General features: G+C 53.0%; 1 protein-coding gene and 1 long non-coding RNA gene across 4 annotated transcripts in view; one reads left to right on the forward strand and one right to left on the reverse strand.

Moving 5' to 3' along the window:
• Positions 1-24,330, forward strand: part of AGPAT3 (1-acylglycerol-3-phosphate O-acyltransferase 3) — a 91,453-nt gene that overhangs the window by 33,552 nt on the left and 33,571 nt on the right. Inside the window, exons 1-2 of one of the 3 annotated variants that reach the window (XM_020883601.2) lie at positions 23,006-23,109; positions 23,686-23,763. The exons of 1 other annotated variant lie outside the window; for it this stretch is intronic. The gene's annotated coding sequence lies outside the window, so the exon portion shown is untranslated. Of the gene's footprint in view, positions 1-23,005; positions 23,110-23,685; positions 23,764-24,330 lie in introns of those variants that run through there. One more of the 3 variants, XM_070466856.1, reaches the window with a different exon arrangement.
• On the reverse strand, positions 19,980-22,916 carry LOC139034822 (uncharacterized). The gene is made up of 2 exons (XR_011487399.1): positions 21,562-22,916; positions 19,980-20,571 (listed from the first exon to the last, which is right to left on the reverse strand). It is a non-coding gene; the product is annotated as an uncharacterized lncRNA (long non-coding RNA).

Consider the following 24,330-nt stretch of genomic DNA (forward strand, 5'->3'; position numbering starts at 1 on the left):
AGTGAGCTGGGGGCCAGGGAGGACCATCGGCATGTTTTCTCTCTGCTCTAGGTACTTTGTGTCATACGCACTAGAGAAATGCTGCAAGCAGCAACACGTATTGTCTGTCTTAGAGGTCAGGTTGCTCATAAAGAGCCTGCCTCTCAGTGGTTGCGGAACAGGCCCTGGTCCGGGCTCCCGTGGCTGCTGGGAGGGGCTGCTGCTCTGTGGCTACTGGCCCTCGGTGTCCACTGGGGTTTGTTGGCTGGGAGGGGACCTGGCCACCATGACCGTGGACCTGCCCAGGCCCCCCAGGACAGACTGCCACAGTTGGAGGTCAGTCACCCAGTGGGGAGGGTGAAGCACCGAGCCTGGGAACAGGTCCAGCTGAGATCTTATTCAACAATTGCTAACTCGGTGAAGTGCCAGCCATGTCCCATGTGCTGCTTGAGGTCAGGGGTGGGTGAGCGGCCCGCAGACCTCAGTGTTTGGTGAGGGCAGAGGCTCCTGGGGGGTCAGGGGCTCCTGGGGGAGGCGACACAGAGAAACATGAATCGTGCTAAAGACCCACATCCAGACCCTCTGTCCTTTGTCAATTTCTGGAGGCCCCTCCCGGCTTCCAGGGCTGCATTCCAGTGGGCAGGGGTGGGATGGGGGCTGAGGCAACAGTAATAAACAGATGAACACCAACATGCCAGGTGACAGTTGCTGACAGGAGCCTGCCTGGGGTGTGGCAGGGTGGCAGATGGGGTGGATGCTGCAGCAGAACAGGCAGCCCCTCCCAGGGGGGCAGCAGGGGATGGTGGGCCCTGGCAGGAGTGGGCTGGAGGAGGGTCAGATGGACGGAGGGACGGATGGGCGGACACAGTGCAGCCAGTGGGGAGCAGGGGGGTGTATGGATGGCAGGCCCAGCAGCCAGGGGGCGAGGGATTAGTTCTCGGTTCAGTGGGGCCCCCAGCAGATGCCCGGCATGGTCACAGCCTTCGCTGGACACGGAGGTCCCAGCTGACTCAGGCTGGTGGGGGACTCGAGTGAAGGTCGGGAAAGGGGTGGGCTGGGTGACAGCATTGGGCGGAGAGCAGCTTGGCTTGCAGGGGGGTGAGTGTGTGCATATATGGGTGTGGGTGTGGTTCACACATGTGTGGTACGCACGTGTGTGGGGGATGTGTGTGGTGCACATGTGGGCATGGGATGTGTGTGGTACACACACGTGTGGGATGTATCTGTGAGCATGCATGTGGTTCACATGAGTGTGTGGGGGAGGGGGGAGGGCGGGAGGCAGGTGTGCAGTGCATCATCCCCCACCCCCAGCCGAGTGCTGCGGGAGATGTGGGGAGGGCACTGTGCTGATCCTGCCTTGTGCTCCGAGCTGGAATGTGTGGGAACATGCCTGGTGCCGGGAGGGTGGCCCAGGGTGGTTGTGTTTCACCAGGATTGGGTTTGGCCTGGCAGGAGCCTGTGTGGGAGAGGGGGCCTCTTCTCTCAACCCTGTCTTCGGACACCACCTGTGACCCTGCTGGGGGGGGTCACAGGCTCTGGGGTCAGGGACTCGGGGGTACCCGCACCAGCCATCCTTCTGCAGATGAGGAGCTGGAGGCTGGGTGTGCGTGTCTGTGTGTGCACATGTCTCTGCATGTGCACATGTGTCTGTGTGTGTGGTAGCCTGTCCAAGGCTGACCGTTGGTCTCCCTGGAGCTGCCCTTTTGGATTTGGGGTCTGTCTCAGACCTTGCACTGCTACCTGGCAATGTGGGTACAGGGGTGTCTGAGACACTGTTTTCTTGCATTTGACTTTTTGGAATCAAAAATCTATGCAAGTGGTAGAAGTTGTCAAGTGTTGCCCAGAGACTGTAGCTGGGGGCTCCTGTGCTTGGGAGTGGGGTTGCAGGGTGAAAGGGTGGCCCTGGGGCTCCAGTGAGGGGATGGGGTGGCAGTTTCTTGGGTGACCAGCCTCCAACTGTGCATGGATCCCAGGCCTGGCTGGCATGATTGGGACCAGGGTGCCGTGCGCCCAGCTGGGCCCTGGTGGGTGAGCTCGTCTGCTCCGACCACAAGCCTCTGCTCTCCTCCCAACACTGTGGGGACATCAGGACCCATGGTGCAACTGTCCCCAAGAGGACCAGCTGTCATTGGGCATTTATGCTGCGAAAGGACAAGTGAGGCCAAGAGAACACGGGTGTGTGTGCTCGGAAGGGTAGGGTTGAGGACCCGGTGCATGCTGGGTGTGGCCTCCACAGCCCCCTGTTCCAGTGTGAACAGGATTGAAATGGCAGTACAGAAGCCAGAGCCACATTTATGAACCTGGAGAGTTGTAAACCGCTCAGGTTAATTTGTAACAGTTTCAAGGTCTACCCTTTAATCGCCTTTGCCCCAGACTTCCACATCTGCTGGGAGCAGGTTCAGCCCCTGCGCAGGTGCTCTAAGAAATCAGCACAGGTCAGTGTTCCTCCTGTTAACAGCAAGACAGTCCATGGCAGGGGTGGTAGCTCCGTGGAGCCACAGGGACGTAGGACTCTGACTCCTCAGTCCACAGCTTCTGTCCTCCCAATTGTGACCTGCTGGTCTCAAGAAGGCTGCTCCCCTCCTTGCCATTGCATCTCCATTCCAGGTAGGAAGGAAGAGTGCATATCTGGGCCGTGTCCTTTTAAAGGGCCCTCCCCAAGTTCCCCTCAGTGGCCTCCACCTCCCTCTTCCTGGCTAGACGCAGGGTTCCCAGTGGCCCCCTCTCCTTCCTGGCTGGGCCTGAGCCCGTGGACAGGATGTCTGTCCAGTTGGTACAGAAGCAGCTCCTTCTGCCACTTGGCAGAGCAGTCATTTTCCAGGAACTGTGTGTGTCCTTGACCCTTGGCCTGATTTGGATTCTTTGTCCTCCCTCCTCACTGCTCTCTGTGTGGGCGGCTCTTCACCATGGACTTGCACTTCTTCTTTCAGCGTGGGTGCTGGTCAAGTCCCAGCTTCCAGTCTCTGAAAATAAGAAAAAGAGGGCGGCAGCCACAGTCTCTGGCTCCTCACCGCATTTGGGGCCAGGCCAGCAGCCGTGGGCAGCAGCGCACTCTCCCCGGGCCCTGCAGCAGCCCTCCAGGCCACTCTCCTGGCTGCTTCTGCCTCCCTGGCTTGCAGAGAGTCTGCGTCATGGGTGAAAAGCGCCCATCTCCGGGCACAGGCAAGAGGCAGGATCCTTTTTCCCATCCTCCTAGGAGCTCCTGCCTCGCCAATGGGGCGGGGCTGAGGGCAGGATAAAAGCCACCTCGCAGGACTCCAGGGCCTTTAGGACTTGTCCTGCAGGCTGGCACCCAGACCCCAGGTAAGGATGGCTGGGAGCAGCTCCCCGCAGGGCCTCCCTCCTTCCCTCTGGAAGAGGCTCCAAGTCCTCCTGGGGAGAGGGGACGGGAGGTCAGGGCCAGGCATCTCAGGTCTCCGAGTCTGCACCCTCTGTGGGCTCACCTCTCTCTGAGCTCTGGCTGTAGAAGAGGGGGCTGGGTTAGTGGTCTATCCAGGGGCCCTCCCCGCCTCTGCTGGCCTCCAATTTTGAGAACTTGCTCCTTTTTAACGTGTGGAAATTTTTCGTGGTTTGTCTGTCTTCATCCTGAGCTTCAAAAGACAGGCAAGGACCAGGGACCCAGAGGTCTTGTGATCACGCATCCTGTGCCTGCCTCCAGCGCACCACACTTGACCCTGCTTCCATCAGGCTGTCACTGCTGAGTGATTCCTGGTCTGTAGCATCTCCCAGTCAGGGTAATCAGAAGCTTTCATCTGCCGCAAACATTACACGAGTAACCGAACGGCAGAGCTAACGGGCCAACGTGCAATGCCTCAGACCTTGAAAACTAAGTAGCCATGAGAGCTAAAAACACACAGACTTCAAAGACTTGGATGAAGGGGTAATACAAAACATCTCATTATTGCCTTCTTAATATTGATTGCCTGTTAAAATGATGACATGTTGACTGTATTGGGTTAAATAAAATACATCACTAAAGTGAATTTTACCTTTCACTTTTTAAATGCAGTTTAAATGCTCTTCGTTGTGGTGCTTGAGCTTCTCATTGCAGTGGCTTCTGCTGTTCGGAGAACAGGCTTTAGGACCACAGGTTCTAGGTACATGGGCCTCCGTAGTTGCAGCACATGGGCTCAGTAGTTACAGCTCTCAGGCTCTAGAGCATGGGCTCAGTAGCTGTGGCGCTCTGACTTAGTTACTCTGAGTCATGTGGGATCTTCCCAGACCAGGGATCGAACCCGTGTCCCCTGCATTGGCAGGCGGATTCTTTTCCACTGCACCACCAGGGACGTCCCTGATGTGATCTCTGTACAAGACAAGGCATGCAAAGGATTGTTGGCAGTCTCCAGAAACCTGGAGACATGCCTGGAACAGGTTCCTCCTCAGAGCCTCCAGAAGATCCAGCTCTGCTAACAACTTCATCGGATAGGTCCAGCCTCCCAAACTGTGAGAAAATAAATTATTGTTGATTTAAAAAAATAAAATAAAAAAATAAAATAAATGCAGTTTAAGATCCCCCCAGGCTCATAATAGCACCCTGGGCCAGCCCACTGGGGTGCCGCCTCCCCGATTTGCCCGGGACGGACTCCGAGTCTGCAAGCAAGGGGGAGTGTTGGAGTTGGGGGGCGGTGATTGGCTGTCACTTCTGCCTTTGCTTTCTCCACAGCCATTTCTTGGGGATTATGTTAGGTTAACATGCAAGGGTTGGAGGAAGCGGTTCTGAAGGGTGAGGTGTGTTCATGCCCGTGGCAGAATCAGGGGTGTGAAGCAGGCAGATGCCAGAGGGTGGGTCCCTGCCCAGGGGCTCTGGCGTGGAGAGGATAAACCTGGGCCAGTAAGTACTTAGGTGTGGTGGGTTTTGTGCTACAAAAGAAGCACAGAGACAGTTGAGAGAAGCATTCTGTGTGGTCTGAGTTTCCCTGGAGCTGAAATTGGTCGGGTGGGCCGGGTAGAGGTGAGTGTTGGGCGGGGCATCTTGTCATCCACTCACGTGAACTCCCCCCGGCCTCAGCGCCCATGACCTCCTGATCTGATTGTTTTAAGGAGTGGTGAGCTCTTCCAGGTACCCAGCCTCTCTAGATGCCAGCCTTGGGGAGGGCCAAGGCCTGGGCTGTGGAGGTGCCCCTGGAAGCCCACACTCCCGGATGCACAAGCAGCATGCGTCCCCGTGGAGGTCAGGGTCACTTGAGAAGTCTGACACCAAGCATGTGAAGTGTGCATTTGGAGTCAGATCTTTCTCCTGGTGGAGCTGGTTCTGTGAGCCAGCTTGCAAAGTCTAGAAAACACGCAATGTGTCTGGGTGCTCAGGGCAGGATGAGACTGTAGCTCCCATCGCGAAGAGACAAGACACTGAAGCGAGAACAGTTGCTCATTAGGGGCTTACGAATGGCAGCCCGTTTTCCCGTCTGGTGCGGAACCAGGGGAGGTCAAAGTGACAGCATGTCACTGATCTGTTGAACGTGACTTAGGTGTCCTACAAAGCCGGACTTCTGATTCTAAGCCCCAGGCATGCCCGCCAGCCATGGGCGACTGCAGCCCCCGACTGTTAGAGCAGGGCCACCCTGGGACACTCGGGCCGGGCGGGCCTGAGGACGGGCAGTCTGCAGGTCAGGGCAGGAAGGAGAGGCTGACACCAGACCACTCATGCTCAGAGGACAGTGGGGTGGGAGTGGCCGGAGGGCCTGGCAGGTTCTCCCAGTGGTCGGAAAATGCAAGTTCAACCACACAGGTCCCCAGAGCCTGACCATTAGATCAGCAGACACCAGGGTGGCACCACAGTTAGGGGCACCTAGGTGTGAACCGGAGGGCTCCTATTTGAGTCCCAGAAACTGGGGAGGGGGTAGTTAGCTTCGTGGGCCATTGATAGCATGTGTGTGCCCATCAGAGAAGACATCTTTTGATCACAGATGGGCAGGAAGGTCCCTGAGAGAAGGCTCCTAGTAGTCTGGCGTCCCAGGAAGCAGGCAGGGACAAGCCTGCTCATTGGTGTCCCTCTACCCGCTGTGGCCCTAGGTGGCGGCAGGGACAGCCTATAGGCTAACACATGGTGGGGTGCAGGAGGCGGGGTCATGCCCTCAGAACTGTGGAAGCCTGTCCTTTCCCAGGAGGAGCCGGGCCGGTCTGGCTGTGACTCTAACGGGTGGCGGGATGTTCACATGCCCCTGGTGAAGGATGAGGCTCCACTGTTGCCACGCTCGGTCGACCAGTGAGAGTCAGGCTGGCAGGGGGGATGCAGGACCAGCTCGCTGTCATATCGTCACCCACAGGGCTCCGGGCAGTAAACCGAGCCTGGGACAGTCTGCAGGGCTTAAAAAGGAGCGGATTCAGGCCAGAGACAGGCAGGCGCCCCAGCAGTGGGGTGCCTCAGGCTCTCCATCCCCCAGGGGTGGGAAGAGAGCTGAGAGTCACAGGAGTGCATGGACGTCCTGGGCACAGTGGCACCTGAGCGAACGCGGGCCGGGCTCTGTGGCCAGTGTGACCGCAGCCCGTGGGAACGCCCAGTCCCACCGAGGGCCCACGTCTCACAGAGACCAGGTTGTGAGCGCACAGAAGTTTATTCGAAGGCGGTTTCTCTTGTCCCATTAGACACCCCCTCGGAAGGCACGTGTCAAGTGATTAAAGGACTGTCCGCAGCTGGTCTGAGAGGGAACTGCTGCGGCTTTTTTGAGGACTAAGATGGCAGTACCTTTTAAAATATAAACTCTGTTTATGCTTTGACCAGCCTTTTTTTCTGGGAACTCTCTCTAACCGAAATATTCAACAAGGGCTCCGGGATCCTTGTAAGGAGACTCAATGTAGCATCGCTTGTAAAGGAGAAATGTCGGAGGTGACCCAAGTGTCCTTCCTCAGTAGGAGAAGGGTGAAATGGTTACTGCATCCATATGATGAAATACCCTGCAGCTGACTTTACCAGGCTAAACACAGTGACGCTGACGCCAGCAGTACTGGGCCCTGGGCTCCCCACCCCCACCCCACCCCCGCCACCTCCCTAGTCTAAGTGCTTTGCACGAGTCGCTCATTTTGCCCTCGAAACCTGGTGACATAGGAACTGCCATCCCCACTGGACAGATGAGGACATGGAGGCCCAGGGAGGCACATGCGCTCCTCAGGGGCACGCAGTGTAGTGACAAGACCAGGTTTGAACCCAGGTGGTGCCGTCCGCGGTCTCCACTGCTTTTGAAGAAGAGGAGGGTTTGTACTGGCCCGAGAGTCTCCTGCCACTATGCTCAGGCCACTCAGGCTGCTGTCACAGACTCCCCTAGCCTAGGGGTGGACACAAGCAGGCCTTCATTTGTCACAGTTCCAGAGGCTGGAAGTTCAAGATCAAGGTGCCAGCAGGTTCGGTGTCTGGTGAGAACCCACTTCCTGGTTCCCGCCCCTCTGGGTTTCCAGCCCCTGGGGCTGCCAGGGGAAGGGGGAGGTCCAGTTCCAGCCTGGCGCCCTCCTCCTCTTCATCTGAGACGCTGCCCTGCCCCAGGGCAGGCATCCTGCCACGAGGAGCAGTGCATCTGTGCAATGCTGTCGCATGCTTGCTCTGTTCTCTCAGCACACCCAGGGGTGAGCAAGCCTGCCCAGCTGCTGCCCTGTCTCTACTTGCGTTTGAATGGATGCAAACTATTCGGTCACTTGGGCAGGTCCTTGGTGTAGACACCTGGCTTGTTCCTATGCTCTGACATCTGTAAGTATCACAGGAAGAGCCTTGAGGCTCACGGTGTCATGGCTTTCACAGCCTCCCCTGTCTGTTTTCTTGCATCAGGAGACCATGAAGAGCAGAGTGAGGGTTGTGTGCACGCCAGCCTGGGAATGGCTGTGATGTACATGTGGCAGTCACTGAGTTGAAGGTTAGAAATGTTAATAGCAGGTTTTGGTTGAAATGGTTAGGAACAAAGCAAGCTGATTCATTTGAGTTTTTAAAAATCACGATAATTGTTCAAAAAGATTTCATGATTGAAACTATATTTTGTTTAAAAACTTCCTTCATCCTCGGAGTTTTCTTTCTGTGTGAGTGTCCAATGGGTGGTACTAATTCCTGGAAACCAAGGGATTTACTAAGAGTGGTGTGTTTCAACTCCATGCAGAATACTGGGCTGCTTAAAGTTATCGCCTAATGAACTGAAGCTGTCCACATGCTGGTTTCCTTTCTTCCTGAGCTGTCATCTTGCTTCAAGGACCAACAGGTAGTTTTACAGGTGCTTCCAAGCACTAGACACTCAAGTGCCTCTTGAAGCCTGACAAAGAGTGCCCCCAAAAAATACGTGTGTTCTCTTCGTCTGAATGCCCGAGGTGGCCAGGGGCTGCCAGAGAGCCTGGTCCCACGTCTTTGGGAAGGCCCTGCAGGGGGATCCCATGTTATCCCGGGCCACCTTCGGCACTTGCCTCTCTGCCCGTGTTCGCCTGATCGGCCTGTGCAGACACCGCCAGGTCACTGCCACTGTGTGGACGGCGCTGGTGGAGGTCCCGGGAGGCAAGAGGTAGAGGTCCTGGGCTCCTCAGAGGCCCTGGAGACTTGGCCATGGGTTTTCCTGGGCTCGTGCCTCAGGCTGTTTACTTGTGTTTGGTTTGCATAGTAACCCGTGTTCTCCAAGTTCCCCATGTGGTTTGGAAGGACGTTGTGTCAGCTGGTCCCCAAGAGCACTGGCCTCCTTCCTGGGGCCTCTGCCACCGCCGGCTCGTTTACCCGGGAGCTTTTCACGTGTGGGGGTTATTTTTGTTATTTACGTTATTTATTCACGTATTTAAAGCTGTGGGAGGGCGGATCGGGTTGAAGAGTGAAACACAAAACCTCCAGGTGTGCGGGTGGGAGGTGGCCTGCCGCAGGTGCCGTCGCGTGTGTCCGAGGCCAGTTCCCAGCAGAACGTGGCCCTGGGCCCTCTGGGCTTGCAGACCGGAGCTGGTGAGAGCATCCTCTCTGGGGATGCTGGGGCTGCAGACGCCACCCCTCCCTGCTTCCTCCGGGACCCATGGAGAAGGCCCCAGAAACTCAGGCCCTTTCCAGTTTCGTGCTGCAGGAAGACACCAGGAGCTCCGTGTCTAAGCGGTCAGCAGGGAGGTCGCCCTGGGCGGGGAATGAGGTGCGGGTTGGGGCGCTCTGTGAGGAGGGGAGCCCAGAGAAGCCTTTGGGGCCGGGGAGTCGTGGGTGAGCACTTCTGGCAACGCATCCCTTGTTGAGGGTGCTCCCCCAGCTCTGGTGCTGAGCTCACTGGATAAACAGGCTGCTGTTTATAAACAGCCAGGCCTCCCCAGAGGGCAGGCGGCCTCTCCTCAACTTGTTAACCCAATAAATGCAGCCACTGGGTGAGTGAGAGGCCCTCCTGGGGCAGAGGTGTCCGGCCAGCCGAGAACTGGAGGCAGGGCAGAGAACCTGGAGCACCTCTGCTCCGAGACCAACGCCTGTTGCTGCCCACTGCCCTGAGCCCAGGGCACCAGGGTTGACAGTGTCTTTGGGGAACTAGGGTAGGGTAGAGGGTGGTGGGCTGAGATTTCATAAGCGTCTGAGCGTGGAGCTGTGTGGACCAGCTCCAGGACACTCGGGCCCTGGGGACTGCTAGACAGCACACGCTCAGCTCCTCCCTGGGCATCTGCAGTACAGCCAGCAGCTGGGGCAGCGACCGGCTCAGCGGCCACGTTAGCCAAGCTGGTTTCCAGTCCTGGTTCTGCCAGTAACGTGGAGCCCTGGGACAGCGGAGTCAGCAGCAGCATGCTGGTCCTTCAGTGAGTAATGCCTGTACAGGGCCCAACACTTAACATGACCCTCCTGCCCCCCGCCACTGCGTGTCTCCACGTGTTCACTTTCCACTTGACTCTTGGCTCCTAGTTTCCGGGGTGGGAGCTTGTGGGTTTGTGAATGCCGCAGATGGGGCCTAACTCTCGCGAGGGCTCTGTCTCACCTTCTGCCTCGCGGACCATGTGGCCATCCTCAGGGGCCGCTGCCAGACCCCGGGTGTTCAGGGACACCACCCCCCACCCACCCTCCGAGCTTGGCTCCAGCCCTGTGACTGCGGCAGGAGGCTGGGGCCAGGACAGGACTTGGGAGTGTCTCCAAGGCCTGGAATCTTTTTTTTTTTTTCATTTATTTTTATTAGTTGGAGGCTAATTACTTTGCAATATTGTAGTGGTTTTTGTCATACATTGACATGAATTAGCCATGGGTTTACATGTATTCCCCATCCCGGTCCCACCTCCCACCTCCCTCTCCACCCGATCCCTCTGGGTCTTTCCAGTGCACCAGGCCTGAGCACTTGTCTCATGCATCCAACCTGGGCTGGTGATCTGTTTCACCCTAGATAATATACATATTTCGATGCTGTTCTCTTGAAACATCCCACCCTCGCCTTTTCCCACTGAGTCCAAAAGTCTGTTCTGTACATCTGTGTCTCTTTTTCTGTTTTGCATATAGGGTTATCGTTACCATCTTTCTAAAGTCCATATATATGTGTTAGTATACTGTAATGGTCTTTATCTTTCTGGCTTACTTTACTCTGTATAATGGGCTCCAGTTTCATCCATCTCATTAGAACTGATTCAAATGAATTCTTTTTAATGGCTGAGTAATATTCCATGGTGTATATGTACCACAGCTTCCTCATCCATTCGTCTGCTGATGGGCATCTAGGTTGCTTCCATGTCCTGGCTATTATAAACAGTGCTGTGATGAACATTGGGGTGCACGTGTCTCTTTCAGATCTGGTTTCCTCGGTGTGTATGCCCAGAAGTGGGATTGCTGGGTCATATGGCAGTTCTATTTCCAGTTTTTTAAGAAATCTCCACACTGTTTTCCATAGCGGCTGTACTAGTTTGCATTCCCACCAACAGTGTAAGAGGGTTCCCTTTTCTCCACACCCTCTCCAGCATTTATTGCTTATAGACTTTTGGATAGCAGCCATCCTGACTGGTGTGTAATGGTACCTCATTGTGGTTTTGATTTGCATTTCTCTGATAATGGGTGATGTTGAGCATCTTTTCATGTGTTTTTTAGCCATCTGTCTGTCTTCTTTGGAGAAATGTCTGTTTAGCTCTTTGGCCCATTTTTTGATTGGGTCATTTGTTTTTCTGGAGTTGAGCTGCAGGAGTTGCTTGTATATTTTTGAGATTAATCCTTTGTCTGTTGCTTCGTTTGCTATTATTTTCTCCCAATCTGAGGGCTGTCTTTTCACCTTGCTTTTAGTTTCCTTTGTTGTACAAAAGCTTTTAAGTTTCATTAGGTCCCATTTGTTTATTTTTGCTTTTATTTCCAGTATTCTGGGAGGTGGGTCATAGAGGACCCTGCTGTGATTTATGTCAGAGAGTGTTTTGCCTATGTTCTCCTCTAGGAGTTTTATAGTTTCTGGTCTTACATTTAGATCTTTAATCCATTTTGAGTTTATTTTTTTGTATAGTGTTAGAAGGTGTTCTAGTTTCATTCTTTTACATGTGGTTGACCAGTTTTCCCAGCACCACTTGTTAAAGAGGTTGTCTTTTTTCCATTGTATATCCTTGCCTCCTTTGTCAAAGATAAGGTGTCCATAGGTTCGTGGATTTATCTCTGGTTTTTCCATTCTGTTCCATTGATCTATATTTCTGTCTTTGTGCCAGTACCATCCTGTCTTGATGACTGTGGCTTTGTAGTATAGTCTGATGTCAGGCAGGTTAATTCCTCCAGTTCCATTCTTCTTTCTCAAGGTTACTTTAGCTATTGGAGGTTTTTTGTATTTCCATACAAATTGTGAAATTATTTGTTCTAGTTCTGTGAAAAATACCGCTGGTAGCTTGATAGGGATTGCATTGAATCTATAGATTGCTTTGGGTAGTATAGCCATTTTCACAATATTGATTCTTCCAATCCATGAACACGGTATATTTCTCCATCTGTTTGTGTCCTCTTTGATTTCTTTCATCAGTGTTTTATAGTTTTCTATGTATAAGTCTTTTGTTTCTTTAGGTAGATATACTCCTAAGTATTTTATTCTTTTTGTTGCAATGGTGAATGGTATTGTTTCCTTAATTTCTCTTTCTGTTTTCTCATTGTTAGTGTATAGGAATGCAAGGGATTTCTGTGTGTTAATTTTATATCCTGCAACTTTACTGTATTCGTTGATTAGCTCTAGTAATTTTCTGGTAGAGTCTTTAGGGTTTTCTATGTAGAGGATCATGTCATCTGCAAACAGAGAGAGTTTCACTTCTTCTTTTCCTATCTGGATTCCTTTTACTTCTTTTTCTGCTCTGATTGCTGTGGCCAACACTTCCAAAACTATGTTCAATAGTAGTGGTGAGAGTGGGCACCCTTGTCTTGTTCCTGATTTCAGAGGAAATGCTTTCAATTTTTCACTATTGAGGGTAATGCTTGCTGTGGGTTTGTCATATATAGCTTTTATTATGTTGAGGTATGTTCCTTCTATTCCTGCTTTCTGGAGAGTTTTAATCACAAATGGATGTTGAATTTTGTCAAAGGCTTTTTCTGCATCTATTGAGATAATCATATGGTTTTTATCTTTCAATTTGTTAATGTGGTGTATTACATTGATTGATTTGCAGATATTAAAGAATCCTTGCATTCCTGGGATAAAGCCCACTTGGTCATGATGTATGATCTTTTTAATATGTTGTTGGATTCTGTTTGCTAGAATTTTGTTAAGGATTTTTGCATCTATGTTCATCAGTGATATTGAAGGCCTGGAATTGAAGGAGAACATTGGGATGCTGGCAGTGGTGATTTGGGGGGCCATGGCCTGATTTGTGCTTCAGATGTGTAGTTAGTTCTGACTGCACGTGGAGAGGCCTGGGGAGCCTTTCTGGAGCAGGGCAGAACCAATTGAGACTCAGAAGGTCCTCACAAATAGCTATTTAAATGAGAACAGGCTTTAGGGCAAAGGTCAAATCCAGGTGCTAATGGTCAAGGGTCAAGGCAGGGCTGCCTGTGCCCTTCCTGGAGGTCTGAGGGAGGCCTCAGCTCAGTGATGGGTCACAATCACATGAGCAGATGCACCGGGGGCCCTGCCAGACTCTGGGGGCTTGCTCTGTGGCCATAGGTCAGTGCACCACTCTGGTGGAGGGCCTGGGTCGTTCTTCATCAGGAGGGCAGAGATTGTGTCCTCTGCTGGGGCTCTGAGTGTCTCCCAAGGAGCCAGCCTCCCAGGTCAGCAGTTCCTCTGCCTTGGGGATTAAGGGCTGGAAAGCCTTAGCCAGAGGGATGGTGCTGGGCAGAGCTTGCAGCCCTGCCTGTGAGCTCAGCGGACAGTGATGACCGCTTTCTCCCCTGAAGCTCCTTGAGCCTGGAGCCCGAGGCTAGACTAGCAGAGCGATGCGTCTAGAAGGAGCCCTACAGTAGCCTGTCCAGAGACTCAGAACAGCCGCCTCAGTTCGCATGGGGCCGTCCACACCCTGAGGCCTCACAGTGGAGCTCGGACCAATCAGGCTTCTCCAGCTGTGTGTTTACCAAGCAGGACACAGGGCTGCGAGGGGGCCAGGCAGGCAGCCAGAGCGGCTGGGACAACGGCCGGTTCAGGAGACAGTCTTTTATGCTGAGTACCACAAAGATGTGGAAAGCGATGACTGTCCTTCCATCCCAACACACCGTGAAGAGCCCTCTGGAAACCCCTCTTCCACGCCTCATGCGCCTGTCTGTGCAGGCTCTGTGTTGCAGGGCCGCCTCTGTCCCTTGGTCACCCCGTCTCACCTTGGCCGCTCGCAGCAGGTTCAGATGTCTCAGTCTGGGGAGGCATCAGCATCAGAAGACAGGCCCCCACATTTGCTTGTTCAGGGGTCAGGTTCATTCTGCATCCCCCCCAAGGATAAGTGGGGCATCTTTCCCCATGGTTCCTTACAGGGACCCATGCCCACAGCAGTGCTGGAGCAGCCGTGCCCACCCAGTACCCGCGCTTGACACTGGGCAGCACGTGTGGTCTCTGGGCCCTGCCTGGCATTCAGGACTCGGCCCCACACAGAGGACATCAGCCCAAGGGCCAAGCCCGACCAGCTGGCTCACTGCACAACCCGCCCCAGGCTGAGTGGGGTTGGGGCTGTTGTGCCATTGGGGTTCCTGCGTGTGCCTTCCATCCACAGTCCAGGTGGGGGGCTGGATGGGGCTCACTGACCTGTCTCCTGGCCGAGCCCCGTGACACCACCTGCTTACTGCGGCTCCAGGTTGCAAGCCGCTTACTGGATTAGTGGGCACCCACAAAGTCCCCGCGGTGGCCGAGGAGAGGCCCAAGTTTTCCGTGTGGCTCCAGTTTGTCTCTGAGTTGGCCGCTGAGACCTGCAGGCTGTTGTGGGTGGCAGGACCCAGAAGCCGTGTGCCCTCTTTGCTGGGCAGATGGTCCCAGTGGCCGCAGCCCGATAGACCCCAGCAGAGCGGTCCTGGCCGTGATCCCTCCAGTTATCCTCGGGTCAGAGGCTGACCCACCCCAGCCGCCAGATTCCTCTCACCAACTCAAGAAGGACCTGAAGATGCTGGCCAGCTACTCGGCCTGCCTGTTCTGGGGCGTCTGCACCACCCTGCTGGCCGTGGCTCTGGCCTACTACTTCTACTGGTGAGCGTGGCTGGTGCCCAGGCCGGGCTATCAGGGTGGGGGACGAGGGGCCACACTTACTTGTGCTTTCGCTGAGACTCTCCACGCTGTGTTCTCCACGCTGACCAGTGGTCCCTCTCAGCAGACAAAGGGAAGCAAGTCGGCAAAGGTGGTCTCCCTGAGCTGGGAGCTCCGCACACGTGGTCTGTAAATTAAGTGGGACAACCATGGTTTCCATCAAAGGGACGCCACTTGCTGCAGCCATAAATGTTGAGCTGGTTTGTGGCAGGTCACCGGCACCCTGGGCACAGCTGCAACGGGCGTGCCCACCAGTTCTTGCAGTGAACTCAGGGAGGTTCTGGGTTCCCCCTTCCAGTCTGGCCCCTCACAAGGCTGGGGGCCTGGGAGCTCCAAGCCTTGTTTCCGTCTGTAGAGACAGGACACGCTGATGTCCCGTCCCTGCGGGCGATGACCTCACAGTACACAGGGCTGATGGTAATGGCACCTCGGGGCGGGAGCGACCCACACAAGACAGCATTCGCCTGATGGTAGGAGCTGTCAGGGTGGCCGTGCACAAGGCCAGACCCCAGATCCAGAGCTATTTACGTGCTAGATCTGAGAATGGGGTAACACCCCATGGAGAGACGTTGCCCCACTGAAGTTTCCATCCCAGTTGGCTTCCTCAGGACACCCTTAGTCTGGTTTGGAACTGGGTTTCCTGGTCTGGAAGGTCTCTTTCCTGTAGATCCGATTAGTGCTGCTTCTGTTTCTGAGGAGGAGAAGGGGCCGGGCCTGGGGCCGGGTAGGCGTGACCCCAGCCATCCAGGCCCCCACCCTCCCTTCCCAAACTTAGGGTGAATTCATGCGTGGAGGCATTTGCGCTCAGAGCTTCTGCAGACAGGACTGGTGCTGTTTACAGGTGAGGATTACACGGAACCAAAGATAAACACATTAGTGCGGGGAGGAATTAGCCCTAATTCCTCATTAGACTTGTGTCCCTTATTAAATGGGTTTCTGGCCTCTTTGAGGGTGAGTAGCAGCAGTCGCTGGTCTGGAGTGGCCCCGTAGGAGCAGCGGCCACTTACTTTATCTCAGACTCCGGAACACTTGAGGGTGAAGAACCACAGCAAAGGTGTGCCGTACCACTGCCCAGGGAGCCTCTGCGTGGGCCGTACACGTGCCCCGGGGCGGGGGTGGGTGTGTGTCACCCCGTGGCAGTCAGTGGTGAGTCCAGGTCAGGGCGGGGCAGCCAGTGCGGGTCCCGAGGCCGCAGGCCTGCTGGGCATGGGACTGGGCTGGGGGTGGGGTTGGTGGCCGCCCCGGTCAGAGGCTGCATAGGCAGGGGAGGAACTGGCTGCCTCCTAGTCCGGTTTGTCCTCCCACCTGCCCTCCTCTGACGCTTGAGGAGGAGGTCACTTGATCCATAAACAGGCAGAGACACTGTTCCAGGAACATTCCTGAAGCAGCCGTGATCCGACCAGAGAGGCCGGCAGCCCCCAGCGAGTCCCTGAGGCTCAGAACCGGGAGGGATGTCAAGGTTTTCCTTCCCCGAGTCTATGGAAGTGTCCTCGCTGGTCAGCACTGGGCGTGAGCACCGCCTTTTCCTCGGCAGTTCTCCCCAGTGATCCCGTGTCCTGCTCCAGGCAGGCACTGGCTCAGGCCCCCTGCAGACGGGGCACTGGGGCCCCCAGCTCACTGCTCAGACACAGCTCAGCTCCAGGTCAGAGGGTGTTGGGGGGGTTCCGCTCGGTGAGAGGGCGCTGCATCTTCATGGTGGGTGTGCTCTCCAAGGACAGGGTGGCAGCCTCCGTGCTCATATCAGACCCCTCCTGGGGACAGCACAGGGAGTCCAGCAGGAGGCCCTTCCCCTGGCGGGACCCAGGTGCTGCAGTCTCAGCAGGCCAGGACCTGCCGCATCCCAGCGCCCAGGAAAGAGGCCTCGCTTCGCCTCATCCTCTCCGTGGGCTGGGACTCTGCTCGCAGCGGGCTCCGACTCGAGCCGGGTGTGAACCTCTCACTGACAGGGGCACTGAATGTGGCCAGCATGGTCTGGGGGAGAAGGGGCCCCCACCCCGCAAGGGCGCCCCTTTATGAGCGGAGTCTGGTCTGGCAGCACAGTGCGGTCATGGGAAATGCCACATGGAACCTCTGACCGGGGAGTGAGGTGAGGGGACAGTCACCACGTCTTGGCTCCGTGGCCAGGATGGAGCCTGCTTTTCTCAGGAAGCCTTGCTTCAGACCCAGGTGACGGATCCTAGGACCCTACTACAATGCATAAGAAAATGCTGGGTGGGCCCAATGAATCCATTTAGACTGTGTCCCACCACCCAGAAGCGGGTCATGCAAGGGATGCCACGGGAACAGGGAGGCTCTGGTGGAGGCAGAGGCGGGAGCAACCTCATTGTCTTCGGAGGAAAATAGAAAGACTGTGTTGCCCTTTTCTTGTATTGAAAATATTTCGTGAGTTCCTTGACCTTACTGCGAAAGCTGTTTGAGACATCAGCTCAGGAATTTTCCTCATTTTTAAAGAAAAAAGTTCCTGCCACTGAGAAATACCCTGAGAGGAGAAAGACATTTTAGCATCTTGTGTATAGCATATGCAGCTCACAGTGGTTGCCCTGGCGAAAATCTTACTTTTTGTGCTCAGCTCCACAATCCTGCTGGTCCTGTCTGGACAGGTGTGGTTGGAAGCCTCCCAAACCTGGCTTGGTGGTAAGTTTCCCTCCTTATCATCTTAGTTGAAGTGTGGTTATCGCTCTGGGGTTTTGGGGTGTTTCAGGGAGGAAAAACTCTAGCACCAAAAACCTTGTTTGAACTTATAACAGAAATTGTTTTTCATGTTGGTGATTTATAACCATGTCAAATAATCAGATTTCAATCATACTCTTTGAAATGAAATATGTGCTTAATAATTAGAACCCCACTAATATAGAGTGAAAAGACCCTGCTACTGGGAAAGATTGAAAGCAAAAGAAGGGTGCAGCAGAGGATGGAATGGTTGGATGGCATCACCAGCTCAATGGACATGAATCTGAGCAAACTCTGGGAGATGGTGGAGGTCAGAGGAGCCTGGTGTGCTGCAGTCCATGGGGTTGCGAAGAGACACGCCTTAGCCACTGAACAAGAACAACAAATGTAGAGTGAGGAGGGAAAGTGAGTCTGAATTAGTGAAACTTGCAAGCAAGAGGCTCTAAAAGGTCCCATGAGCTCACAGTTTGGGACACTAACTAGACAGACCAGTTACTTCCTGTTCTTCCCTGCCCAGCCTCAGAGCGCGTATCAGTTACCTTCCAGAAGAAGTGGGGCACACAGACTTTCCCAAAGTAATGTGACAGTGAGACCCTGTTGTACAAGCCATTTCTTGGGATTAGCAGTTGAAGTATGTGGTTTTACAAATGCTCAAAATGATTCAAATATCTGCTGTTTGTAGGGAAAATAGCACCTTTGTTTGCCCACCTAGGAACCTGAATACACTTTAAAACTTGGTTTACAAAGGATCTTTCAGATCTCAGCTATTTATAAGCGTGAGAGGGACCCTTCTCAACCCTCAGAGCCACCATATGCTACTGGGCTAAAGGTTGCCTTATTCTCATCTTCAGACCAGAAATTGACATTCAAAATGACCACGTCATGTGCCGAGGCCACGGGCAGGGGAGACAGGGGGCAAGAGTCCAGTGTCTGGAGCCCCGGGCCCAGCACACTGGCCACCAACACAGGCTCCTCCTTTTTGGTGGAAAAAACCTCAGCAGGCGTGTGGGGTCCTGTGTGCTGAGGGTGGACACTGAGACACTGGTGGGATTGAAACTTTCTTCAGGTTCTTTTTGCCTGACAAAGTGCCAACAGGATCTGTTTTTCATCTTTAAAGATGCTATCATTTCATTATTGTTCAGTCATTCAGTCGTATCCGACTCTTTTCGACCCCAATAGTCAATGTTAATTTGTGCACTGAGATTTCTTTACTTTTTTATGATGATAAGAATAGCAAAGTACACTGGTTTAAAAGAAATCAAGCAGCAGAAATGACTGAAAAGACAGATGGTTCTCCAGCTGCCTCCCGGCTCGGAGAGGAGCTCGGAGGAGGAGCCCCGAGACTGAGTCCTGGGGCTCGCGCCACAGCATGTGCCTCTGTTTCTTCACTTAAATTTCATTCAGTTCTCCGGCAGATTTCCACTGAGTACCCACCGTGTCCCAGGCACTGTTTGAGATTTCTGGTCCTCAGTGTGTGAGACAGATCACACCCCACTCTCAGCAGCGGGACCTGTCCAGTCCTCGCAGCGAGTGATGAGGGATTTAGTCAGCTTACACGCCTCCCATCTTCTGTCCATTGCTGTCATTAAGTTTTGTTAGTTATACCGTTATTTTTAGTTATTTTACTTTTGCCTTAAAACCTTAATATTCTCAACTTACCACTTTTTGTTGGATCAACTTAGACAGAAATCTCTTGACCTCCATTATGTAAAAAATTTGGGTTTAGGATGTTCATGTTCTATTCATATTGCAATTAAATTCTCCATGTTTCTTTTATAAGTTGATTATAAATATTAAAGGTCCAGAAATAGAATTCACAGTAAAATTTAAAAAAGTTTTTTGTTCCTGTAAGTACCACAGAGGAGAAACTAGAAATCTAAGCCATTAAATCTTTGCTGCTTGGAGAAGGAAGTTTTAGGTACCTTGTGAAGCGATTGTGGGAAATCATGCCCCCTGTTAATTTGATTTACATTTGGATCACAGTTACCTTGCACAGCATTTTTTATTGAAAATCTTAATTGTATTTTTTTTTTGAGAAAAGAAACATTCCTTCCTCAATACCCAAAACTTCCAGCTCCTTAATTATATTCTTTGTTGAACAAGTTCTATTTTCTTCTTGAAAGATGTCCTATGTTAATTTTGACCAATTTCTTTCCAGGCCATCTATAAAGGTGTTATCCTGGCAATTCTTTTCTCTGCTTAACTGGTCTGTTTTTCCTTTTTCTTAAAAAAAGGAATCTTCATTAGGTTCCTTCTTGTTTTGCTGGACTACATCCTCAAGTAATCTTTTCACAAAGGATGAGTGGAAATTAAGTTTTCTGAAATCTTGCCTATCATGAGGTTACCATAATCTTTGTCTTCATTCTTTGTAGGAGTCAGCATACCACTAGAAAACAAATGTGTGAAGCCAGGATTAGTAAAGGGGGTGTTTACAGAAGTGTAGGCAGAGATTAAGGAAAGCAATAAGGAGGTTAAAAATAGCTTGAGTTAACAAGTTCTTGCAAATAGTGTGACTTTTTTCAGCCTTTTCTGTGTGAGTGCAGGGGGTGAGGGGGTGTAAATGGTCCAGGGGACAATAAAAGGAGAATCATGGAATTAAATTTTGCTGTTCTTGGTCCCAGGGTTCAAATTCTGTGAAATTGGTAAAGTGACCACATTTTGGATTGTGCTTAAGCTTCAAATCCTAGAGGAAAAACCTGTTGTGTTCCATTGCTATTGACCTAAATAAAGGTTTCAACCTGAAAGCACTCAGGAAGAGAATGCTACCGGCAGTGAGGTGACCATTTCAGCACATTTAATATGAAAATAAAGTGTCTGTAGTACGAACGTATTATTATTTCTCGGTTTAGTCAATAGACCCATCATTGGTGTATATGTTACAATTTAGAAAAATCCATAGACTAGAAGTGAGAGGGTCATGCAGGAAAGAAGAAAGCAACTCAGAGAGGATAATCATTCCTGGTTCTTTTCCCGAAGGGAACAGGACAGAGTGTGGGGCCATTCATGAGAGGTGGGGAGCGTTCCAACCCCATCAGGACTTTCCATCGGCAGTGCCAAGCGTAGAGGGCTTGGAGTTTCTATGTTGACTGGAAGAGGCTAAAACTTCGTAAGCAATTTGACATTTTAAATGTTGCGACATCATTGCCACGGTAATAGAGATCACTTAATAGATTAAACTAATCCTCAGTGAATCTTTGCCATTTCATGAATTTAATTTTCTTTTTTTCCACTCAGTTCAGTTTTCTATTTTGATACTTGGTCTTTGTTTCAAGTAGAGCATCGTGTCCTGAACGTAGGTGGTCTGTGACATCGTCTCTTAGGATACAGAAGCAGTGACCGTCCACAGCAGGTGCTTCGTAAGCATCTATTGAAAAAGGAGAAAAGTCCAGCGCTAGAAAGAGCTAGAGAGGTCATCACATGCCCTGTTGTTCAGGCGTCAGAGTTAACTCTGTCACTGCTGGACAGATCTGTACTGCCCACCAGTCTCCCTGGTACCAGGTGGGGCTGGTACCTTCACCCTACTGGATTTGTTGTCAGTTCCTGTGCCATTTCCGCTGGGTGCTGGGTGGGGACAGGGCAGTCAGGATGCTGCCTCTGGTTTGCCCTGACGTTTAGGGAAGGACGTTGTGGAACAAGGTCTGCCCTGGAGGCAGCGCCTCCCTCAACCCCTGACCTGTCCTCCCTAAGCAAGATGATCTGAAAGGGATCACAGAAAGAGCTTGGTTCCTCCAAAAGAACAGAAAGCAAGACCTGTTCCTCAGACAGAGCCCTGCTCTTTCTGGAGCGCCCAGCAAACCTCTGATGGCATCTAATCCAAGGTCTCGGAGTCTCCTTCCCCCCAAGGATGTGCCTGTCATGGGCACCAGTGCCGTGGACCCATCCTTGGACACTGCTGTTGATCTTGCAGGCTACAGAGAGGCATCCTTAGGGGTAAACTGGAGACCAAAGGGGTGTGGTGTAAACCTAGGTGGATTTGAGGAAAACGAGGAAGACACAGCCAGCAGAGGTGGGAACCCCCCCCCCATAAAATCTCATCAGACTCCACAAGCATTTCACATCTTACTGGAAAAGCTGACTTCAGGGTGAGAAGCTCATTGTAGGGGTGCAGCAAGGAGGGGAGGGCCATTGCTTCTCAGCACCTGCCCCCCCCAACATGCACACACAGGAGAGGTCTCCCCAGCATCCAGTGCCCCCAGCCCTCCCCTGGACAGCCACTTGTAACCGGATCTTCCCAGTGGGGCTGCTGTCCTTGAAACCCCAACACCAGTGATGCAGTGATGGAGCTGCCCTGGGGGTGGGGAGTGTGCTACAGCCTTTAGGGCAGCATGTCCACCCCCACCCACACCTCTCTTACCATTTTCCAGTTGGGCTACTGGTAGGAAAGAGAGGAGCAGCGTACGGCTTGCCCTCTGGGGTCCTAACATCCCAGGGTGGCACCTTGGCTCTGCACCAGACCAGGAGGCACCTCAGGGCGCCAACCCCCACAGGAAGTAGGTACACAGTGTTCGTGGCAGTCTTTGTTTCACTTTCTACCTAATGTTTCACAGGTGTGATTATGTCCTTTGAAGCATGTGTGTATCTGAGATGCTCTGAGCTGGTGTTCAGGCAGGAAACTCAAGTAAGAGGCAGCTGCTGAGTGACAGGTGGCCCTCCTCCTCTGAATTGGGGTGAGTCTGGCCTTTTCCAAACCACCCTGGATCTGGGTTGCCCAGGAACCCGGGAGTGGGCTTTTCCACCACCCTGGACAGAGGCCGGATGGACATTTGAAACCCATTGAGTTTACCCCTTGTTGGAGTTATGATGTGTCTTTAATGGGAAATGTGACAGGATTTTTTATCTTTGTAAATGACCTTGTTCATCCTTTGAGGTTTGTGTTCTGCTTTCTAAAAATCTCTTGTTAATGACCTGCAGAGTCTAGAGTGTGTAGGAGAAGCTTTCCCAGGCTTGCTGCATGGGGTTCGCTGGGGGTCATGGAGGAAAAGTCTGCAGGAGGGGAGACCTTCCCACACTCCCCAGCTGAGCAGCCTTTGCTGACCAACTCCTCCCATGTCTGCTCTGGGGGCTGGGTCTCAGTCCTGCCCCTGGCAGGCACCCACCTTGCTCCACATGTTTTGTTAATTGGTTGTGCTATAACCTCACATCTCTGATGGGGTCAAGAAAAGTCATGAACTTGCAGTTTGTCTGGCATTATTTTGTGGCAGGGTGGGAGTGATGAGATCTCTGCATTCCTAAGGGGACATCAAGACTCCATATAACTTTTTAAATTATGAAATATATTGTCCATGTAGAGAAGTGAATTAACAACCAATTCATTGAATAATGGGCTTCCTTTGTGGCTCAGCTGCTAAAGAATCCACCTGCAATGCGGGAGACCTGGGTTTGATCCCTGGGTTGGGAAGATCCCCTGGAGAAGGGAAAGGCTATTCACTCCAGTATTCTGGCCTGGAGAATTCCATGGACTGTATAGTCCATGGGGTCACAATAATTATAAAGCAAACTCCTGTTTCTCTAAGAGTAAAATGTCATCACTATAAAGGGCAGATCATTGTCACAAAGTGACATCCAAGGTGGCCTCGCCTGTTTTTTGTGTGTGTGTGCGTGTGTGTGCACATGTGTGTGTATGCGCACGTGCTTGTGTGCGTGCGTGTGCACGTGTGCATGTGTGTGTGTGTGTGTGTGTGTGCATGTGCCTGTGCATGCAGGCGGGCAGCTGCCTTGGTGCGCGGGCTGCCTGCAGTGTCCGCAGGCCCAGAGGTTTGTCACAGGTCTATTGTGCAGTCATCAAGCTGGGAGCCCTTCACCTCCCTCCCACCTCCTGCCCCAAAAGTCACCACTGCCCAGACCAGTAAGACCATCAGGACACCCTAGGAAAGACGATCGATTCTGGAGCTCAAAGAGTGCGGTAGGCGGGGTACAGGGGGGCCCAGGGGGCCCTCTCAGGCCTCTGTCCCTGGGCATCTGTCCTAGCCCCTCCCCTCTCCTCGGCCAGCCACCCCGCTTCCTGCCTGGGGGCACTGTTTCCACAGTGGAAGCCCCCTGGGGACATGACAGCACTTCCTCCCACCCCCCGCCTTGTCCTTGGGGTGCAGTTTGCAGGCCCTCCTTCTAGGGCCTGGCGGGAGCTTCTGGCCTCCTTCACTGGTGGCCCAGGCGCACAGGGACCCTTTAGTCCATGTAGCTCCTCCAGCCTGTGGTCAGGAGGGATGCTGGCTGTGCAGGGCACCTGCCTCCATCCTGGGCAGCCAGAGTTGTCTGTCCAGCCTTCACCAGCTGCAGTGGTGCCCCGGACATCTCCCTCAGGGGCTGCAAACATGACAGTTCCCTTGTCCTGCATCCCAAGCCCTCGCCCTCCAGCCTGCACAGCCCCTCCCCAGCCAGCAGCACCCGCCGATCCAGAGTGTGACAGGGTGTGGAAAGTCTCCGATGAGACTGGCTGGTGAAGGGCTTCATCGGCTGTCCCATAACGTTATTCTTTCAGGAAGCTTTTCCTGAGGCGGCTTGTAATGACATGCGAGTGGTGCAAGCTTCAGGAGTCATGCTGCCGCACGTCACACATGTACGTAATAAACACAGGCGTCCCTTAGTCAGCCTTGCTGGAGCACCGTGTGTTGTACGCCAGACCTGCGTGCATAGCAGGAACAGACGTGGTGAGGGTGCACCCACAGGGGTTTGGGTCACAGGTAACAGGAATGCCCACTGAAATGCTTGTGACTCATGTCCCCTCTGCGTCTTAGAATGGCAGCTGCTGGCAGAGTCTCAGCTGCTCACAAATGCCACTGCCCACAGCATAGGTCCTTCCTTCTCACATGGATCTCTTCATGCTCCTGAGATAGCCTCATGCCCGTCCCTGGAGCAGTCGCTCAAGCTGGGGGTGAGGTTACCTTTATGGCTTAGATCTGGGGCTGGGGGTCCCCTCCTGGACCCAAGGATGGGCGCTGCTGCCATGGCAGAGCTCTCCTGGGTGGGAGAGGATTGTTACGGAGGCCTGAAGGGGCCATGCAGTATATCCTTTCATGGTACTTTTCTTACCCCTTTGATTGAGAGATGCAGAATTCCAAGAGTCTCATGAGCCCAGTGATGGTTTTAGGTTAACTTTGCATCCTCTTTATTGTACACGCAGTAG

Source organism: Odocoileus virginianus, chromosome 4 (assembly GCF_023699985.2).
Source record: "Odocoileus virginianus isolate 20LAN1187 ecotype Illinois chromosome 4, Ovbor_1.2, whole genome shotgun sequence".
Classification (NCBI taxonomy): Eukaryota; Metazoa; Chordata; class Mammalia; order Artiodactyla; family Cervidae; genus Odocoileus; species Odocoileus virginianus.